This window comes from Salvelinus namaycush, unplaced genomic scaffold (genome assembly GCF_016432855.1).
Source record: "Salvelinus namaycush isolate Seneca unplaced genomic scaffold, SaNama_1.0 Scaffold3, whole genome shotgun sequence".
In the NCBI taxonomy this organism is placed as follows: Eukaryota; Metazoa; Chordata; class Actinopteri; order Salmoniformes; family Salmonidae; genus Salvelinus; species Salvelinus namaycush.
The window spans coordinates 313,559-320,840 of record NW_024059896.1 but is presented as its reverse complement, the minus strand read 5'-3'; positions in this window follow the sequence as shown (position 1 = coordinate 320,840).

Genomic DNA, 7,282 nt, shown 5'->3' with positions numbered 1-7,282 from the left:
TCTACCATGTTGTTGTCATGTGGTGTTGCAACCATGTTGTTGTTATGTGGTGTTGCAACCATATTGTGTTGCTACCATATTGCTGTTATGTTGTGTTTCTACCATGTTGTCATGTTGTGCTGCTGCCATGTTGTGTTGCTACCATGTTGTGCTGCTGCCATGTTGTGTTGCTACCATGTTGTGTTGCTACCATGTGGTATTTCTACCATGTTGTTGTCATGTTGTGTTACTACCATGTTGTTGTCATGTGGTGTTGCAACCATGTTGTGCTGCTGCCATGTTGTGTTGCTACCATGTTGCGTTGCTACCATGTTGTTGTTATGTGGTGTTGCCACCATGTTGTTGTTATGTGGTGTTGCCACCATGCTGTTGTCATGTTGTGTTACTACCATGTTGTTGTCATGTGGTGTTGCTACCATGTTGTTATTATGTGGTGTTTCTACCATGTTGTCATGTTGTGCTTCTGCCATGTTGTGTTGCTACCATGTTGTGCTGCTACCATGTTGCGTTGCTACCATGTTGTTGTTATGTGGTGTTGCTACCATGTTGTCATGTTGTGTTGCTACCATGTTGTTGTTATGTGGGGTTGCAACCATGTTGTTGTCATGTGGTGTTGCTACATGTAATAATAACATGTATGATTTATATAAAGTTCTTTCGTAAAAAACATTAGTGACATAATTTTGTATTTAATATTATATAGTAAACTTTAATAATTGTAATATGTATGTTTAAATGACTGTACTAAAATTTTTGAATAAAATAAAAGGTTTGAAATAAAATGTAATTTACCTTCAATGAATTTAAATCTCTCTCCCTCTGTCTCTCCCCTTGGCTGGAAATGTTAAACGTCAAGAAGTTGTGAATCTAGGGGGGCTCTTACACACAGGGGAACTATATGTACACAAAATAACTAACAACCTGGACCCCCAGGTGTCTTTCAAAACATATGTTTTACAAACGACCTAAACAGATCATTTTTACCCTTTCAAAAATAGTTATAGGGGAGATGTCCGGGGGATGTCTCTGTCTTTGAAAGGGTCATTGTAATATTAAGATGTCCCCTTTACTGATGACCTAAACAGATACATTTTACCCCCCATAAAAGAGTGTCTGAGGGATGTCTCAGTCAACCCCCCCAAAATAAGCCCCAGAGGCCTCACACCATCCTCTTTGAAAGGTTAATTGTACTCTTTAACTATGCTTCCTTTACTGACGACCTAAACAGATCACATTTACCCTTTTAAAAATAGTTGTCAGCTATCCAGATGTAATGGTCAAGAGGTTGTGAACCTAGAGGGGCCCTTGAACACATGTTGTGTTGAGGTACACATATGTTTTCTGTTTAGGAAGGAATAAATGATTGAGAGGATATAGACCACAAAAAAAGATAACTGTATTCTTAACGATGTGCCCTTTACTAATGACTTAAACAGATCATTTTACTCCATGAATAACCTTTTACTGCAGGGGGCTAAATCAAGGGCCTTCAATGCTGCAGAAATGTTTTGGTACCCTTCCCCAGATCTGTGCCTCAACACAATCCTGTCTCGGAGCTGTACGGACAGTTCCTTCAACCTCATGGCTTGGTTTTTTCTCTGAGATGCACTGTCAACTGTGGGACCTTATATAGACAGGTGTGTGCCTTTCCAAATCATGTCCAATCAATTGAATTTACCACAGGTGGACTACAATCTAGATGTAGAAACAGCTCAAGGATGATCAATGGAAACAGGATGCACCTGAGCTCAATTTCGAGTCTCATAGTAAAGGGTCTGAATACTTACGTAAATCATTTTTTTGTGATTAATAGATTTGCAGAAATTTACAAAAAGCCTGTTTCTGCTTTGTCATTATGGGGTATTGTGATGTCATTATGGGGTATTGTGATGTCATTATGGGGTATTGTGTGTAGATTGCTGAGGAAATTGTTTTAATTATTCAATTTTTGAATAAGGCTGTAACGTAACAAAATGTGAAAAAGGTCAAGGGGTCTGAATACTTTCCAAAGAAACTGTAAGTGATTGAGGAGAGAGCATCATTGCTATATGACAAATATAATCTAATAAACAAATGTTTGCATAATCAAAGACATGAAAACTGGTAGGGAACATTGTATTTAGCTAGGATTTCATAAGGCCAGGAAGTTATTGAGAATAACAATAGACAATAGTTATTGTTGCTAGTTTAGGGATGAAGATAGTGAAGGTTCATCAATGTTAAAGATGTTTTTTATTTTGACGTGGAAACAACGTTTATTCAACCAGTGGGAGGCTTGTAAATGCCCCCAGGAAAGTAAAACAAAGAACTCTTCATTGAGACAATGATAAACAGCAATCCGTGGGAGAGTTGTGGTGGATATTATAAAATAAGGATCTGCTGGAGTCCAAGTCAAACCAAGATTCTTTATTTCTGAGCTCAGAGAGAATAACAGAGTTTGGTATTTTATTAGGATCCCCATTAGCTGTTGCAAAAGCAGCAGCTACTCTTCCTGGGGTCCACACAAAACATGAAACATAATACAGCACATCAATAGACAAGAACAGCTCAAGGACAAAACTACATACATTTTGTAAAAGGCACACGTAGCCTACATATCAATACATACACACAAACTATCTAGGTCAAATAGGGGAGAGGGGTTGTGCCGTGAGGTGTTGCTTGATCGGTTTTTTGAAACCAGGTTTGCTGTTTATTTGAGCAATATGAGATGGAAGGAAGTTCCATGCAATAAGGGCCCTATATAATACTGTACGCTTTCTTGAATTTGTTCTGGAAACTTGGGGAAGGTGAAAAGACCCCCGGTGGCATTTCTGGTGGGATAAGTGTGTGAGTCAGAGCTGTGTGTAAGTTGACTTGTAAGAACTTTGATGATATCTGTACATTATAGGAGCACCTGTGATGACAAAAGTACAATGGTTCATGTGTTGCTTTAACTTGAGATTAAGAATCAGTGGTTGACACCTTGCAAGTGCATGAAAAGGTCAACTGTACAAAGTCAGATGTCTGTGTGTTGAAACTACACTGCTCAAAAATTAAAGGGAACACTTAAACAACACAATGTAACTCCAAGTCAATCACACTTCTGTGAAATCAAACTGTCCACTTAGGAAGTAACACTGATTGACAATAAATTTCACATGCTGTTGTGCAAATGGAATAGACAACAGGTGGAAATTATAGGCAATTAGCAAGACACCCCCAATAAAGGAATGGTTCTGCAGGTGGTGACCACAGACCACTTCTCAGTTCCTATGCTTCCTGGCTGATGTTTTGGTCACTTTTGAATGCTGGCGGTGCTTTCACTCTAGTGGTAGCATGAGACGGAGTCTACAACCCACACAAGTGGCTCAGGTAGTGCAGCTCATCCAGGATGGCACATCAATGCGAGCTGTGGCAAGAAGGTTTGCTGTGTCTGTCAGCGGAGTGTCCAGAGCATGGAGGCGCTACCAGGAGACAGGCCAGTACATCAGGAGACGTGGAAGAGGCCATAGGAGGGCAACAACCCAGCAGCAGGACCGCTACCTCCGCCTTTGTGCAAGGAGGAGCACTGCTAGAGCCCTGCAAAATGACCTCCAGCAGGCCACAAATGTGCATGTGTCTGCTCAAACGGTCAGAAACAGACTCCATGAGGGTGGTATGAGGGCCCGACGTCCACAGGTGGGGGTTGTACTTACAGCCCAACACCGTGCAGGACGTTTGGCATTTGCCAGAGAACACCAAGATTGGCAAATTCGCCACTGGCGCCCTGTGCTCTTTACAGATGAAAGCAGGTTCACACGCACATGTGACAGACGTGACAGAGTCTGGAGACGCCGTGGAGAACGTTCTGCTGCCTGCAACATCCTCCAGCATGACCGGTTTGGCGGTGGGTCAGTCATGGTGTGGGGTGGCATTTCTTTGGGGGGCCGCACAGCCCTCCATGTGCTCGCCAGAGGTAGCCTGACTGCCATTAGGTACCGAGATGAGATCCTCAGACACCTTGTGAGACCATATGCTGGTGCGGTTGGCCCTGGGTTCCTCCTAATGCAAGACAATGCTAGACCTCATGTGGCTGGAGTGTGTCAACAGTTCCAGCAAGAGGAAGGCACTGATGCTATGGACTGGCCCACCCGTTCCCCTGACCTGAATCCAATTGAGCACATCTGGGACATCATGTCTCGCTCCATCCACCAACGCCACGTTGCACCACAGACTGTCCAGGAGTTGGCGGATGCTTTAGTCCAGGTCTGGGAGGAGATCCCTCAGGAGACCATCCGCCACCTCATCAGGAGCATGCCCAGGCGTTGTAGGGAGGTCATACAGGCACGTGGAGGCCACATACACTACTGAGCCTCATTTTGACTTGTTTTAAGGACATTACATCAAAGTTGGATCAGCCTGTAGTGTGGTTTTCCACTTTAATTTTGAGTGTGACTCTAAATCCAGACATCCATGGGTTGATAAATTTGATTTCCATTGATAATTTTTGTGTGATTTTGTTGTCAGCACATTCAACTATGTAAAGAAAAAAGTATTCAATAAGAATATTTCATTCATTCAGATCTAGGATGTGTTATTTTAGTGTTCACTTTATTTTTTTGAGCAGTGTATATTTTAGGTAACAGATGGATAAAGGGAACTAAGAGTTCCTGTTGATACTATGTTCCAGTCTTACTTCCAGTCTGACATGATAGCAATAAGGGGAAGAGTGATTGGGAAACTAACTGCCAATAACGCAATAAGCTGAACTCCGCCTAGCAGAGACATCTTTGTATTAGCAACTATTAATTATGAGCTTATATGGTATTAAAGTTAAGGGACATCACCCTGGGCGGGGTGATCCTCAGTAGGGGATAAAAAGGGAAAACACCATCTTTTGAACTGAGTGTCTTGCTTACAAATTGCTGTAAGTGTAAACTCCGGTTTGCAATCCTTATTAAACAAACTAACCTCTGATCAAATAAGTTTTCCTGTGGTCTCTTGTGTGCACATAGGGCAGAATTCCCTTACAGACTATGCAAACAATTTGGGATTTTCAACACATTCATGTTTCTTATAAAACGAAGAAGTGATGCACTCAGTCTCTCCTCAACTCTTAGCCAAGAGAGACTGGCATGCATAGTATTTATATCAGCCCTCTGATTACAATTAAGAGCAAAACGTGCCGCTCTGTTCTGGGCCAGCTGCAGCTTTACTAGGTCTTTCCTTGCAGCACTGGACCACACGACTGGACAATAATCAAGATTAGACAAAACTAGAGCCTGCAGAACTTGCTTTTTGGAGTGTGGTGTCAAAAAAGCAGACCATCTCTTTGAGGCTAGACCTCTCCCCATCTTTACAACCACTGAATCTATATGTTTTGACCATGACAGTTTACAATCTAAGGTAATGCCAAGTAATTTAGTCTCCTCAACATGTTCAACAGCCACACAATTTATTACCAGATTCAGCGGAGGTCTAAAATTTAAGGAATGATTTGTACCAAATACAATGCTCTTATAGTTTTAGAGATGTTCAGGACCAGTTTATTACTGGCCACCCATTCCAAAACAGACTGCAACTCTTTGTTAAGGGTTTCAGTGACATCATTAGCTGTGGTTGCTGATGCGTATATGGTTGAATCATCAGCATACATGGACACACATGCTTTGTTTAATGCCAGTGGCAGGTCATTGGTAAAAATAGAAGAGTAGAGGGCCTAGAGCGCTGCCCTGCGGTACATCACACTTTATATGTTTGACATTAGAGAAGCTTCCATTAAAAACCCTCTGAGTTCTAGTAGATAGATAGCTCTGAATCCACATTATGGCAGAGGTTGAAAAGCCACAGCACAGACATTCTTAAACAACAGGTTATGGGCCTCCCGGGTGGCGCAGTGGTCTAGGGCACTGCATCGCAGTGCTAGCTGCGCCACCAGAGTCTCTGGGTTCGCGCCCAGGCTCTGTCGCAGCCGGCCGCGACCGGGAGGTCCGTGGGGCGACGCACAATTGGCATAGCGTCGTCCGGGTTAGGCCGGTAGGGATATCCTTGTCTCATCGCGCTCCAGCGACTCCTGTGGCGGGCCGGGCGCAGTGCGCCCTAACCAAGGGGGCCAGGTTCACGGTGTTTCCTCCGGCACATTGGTGCGGCTGGCTTCCGGGTTGGAGGCGCGCTGTGTTAAGAAGCAGTGCGGCTTGGTTGGGTTGTGCTTCGGAGGACGCATGGCTTTCGACCTTCGTCTCTCCCGAGCCCGTACGGGAGTTGTAGCGATGAGACAAGATAGTAATTACTAGCGATTGGATACCACGAAAATTGGGGAGAAAATGGGATAAAAAAAATAATAAAAAAAAACAGGTTATGGTCAATAATATCAAAGGCTGCACTGAAATCTAACAGTACACCTCCCACAATCTTCTTGTCATCAATTTCTCTCAACCAATCATCAGTCATTTGTGTCAGTGTTGAGTGCCCTTCTCTATAAGCATGCTGAAAGTCTGTTGTTAATTTGTTTACAGAGAAATAGCACTGTATTTGGTCAAACACAATTTTTTCCAACAGTTTGCTAAGAGCTGGCAGCAAGCTTATAGGTCTGCTGTTAGAACCAGTAAAGGCAGTGTTTACCACTCTTGGGTAATGGAATTACTTTGGCTTTCCTCCAGGCCTGAGGACAAAGACTTTCCTCTGGGCTCAGATTAAAAATATGACAGATAGGAGAGGCTATAGAGTCAGCTACCGTCCTTAGTAGCTTTCCATCTAAGTTGTCAATGTCATTATTGATGGATAACAATTTTTCCACCTCTCCCACACTAACTTTACAACATTCAATACTTGCACTGCTTTTCTTTCATTATGATTTTTTATAAGTTTTTTTCCCCCATCATTCTTTATATCATTGATCTTGGCTTCCTAATAAAGTGTATTATTTTGTTGAGTTTGGTCACATCATTTCTCCATTTGCAGTACATAAGCCAGCCAGACTTATTAGCCACTCCTTTTGCCCCAACTCTTTCAAACATACAGTTTTTAAATCCCTCATAAATCCACGGAGTCTTTACAGTTCTTACAGTCAGTTTCTTAACAGGTACATGTTTATCAATAATTGGAAGAAGCAATTTCATATGGTAAAAACAGGTAAACACATTATCAGTCAACAATATAAGACAACGGGAGAACTGTGTATGTCCTCTGATGAATTTTAAGTCAATGTGATGTGAAATATCATAATACATGCTAAGAGAAGTAATTTCTCTCTCCTGTGTGGATTCTCTTATGACGTTTAAGTGACTGTTATGAGTAATATGTTTTCCCACAGTCTGAGCTT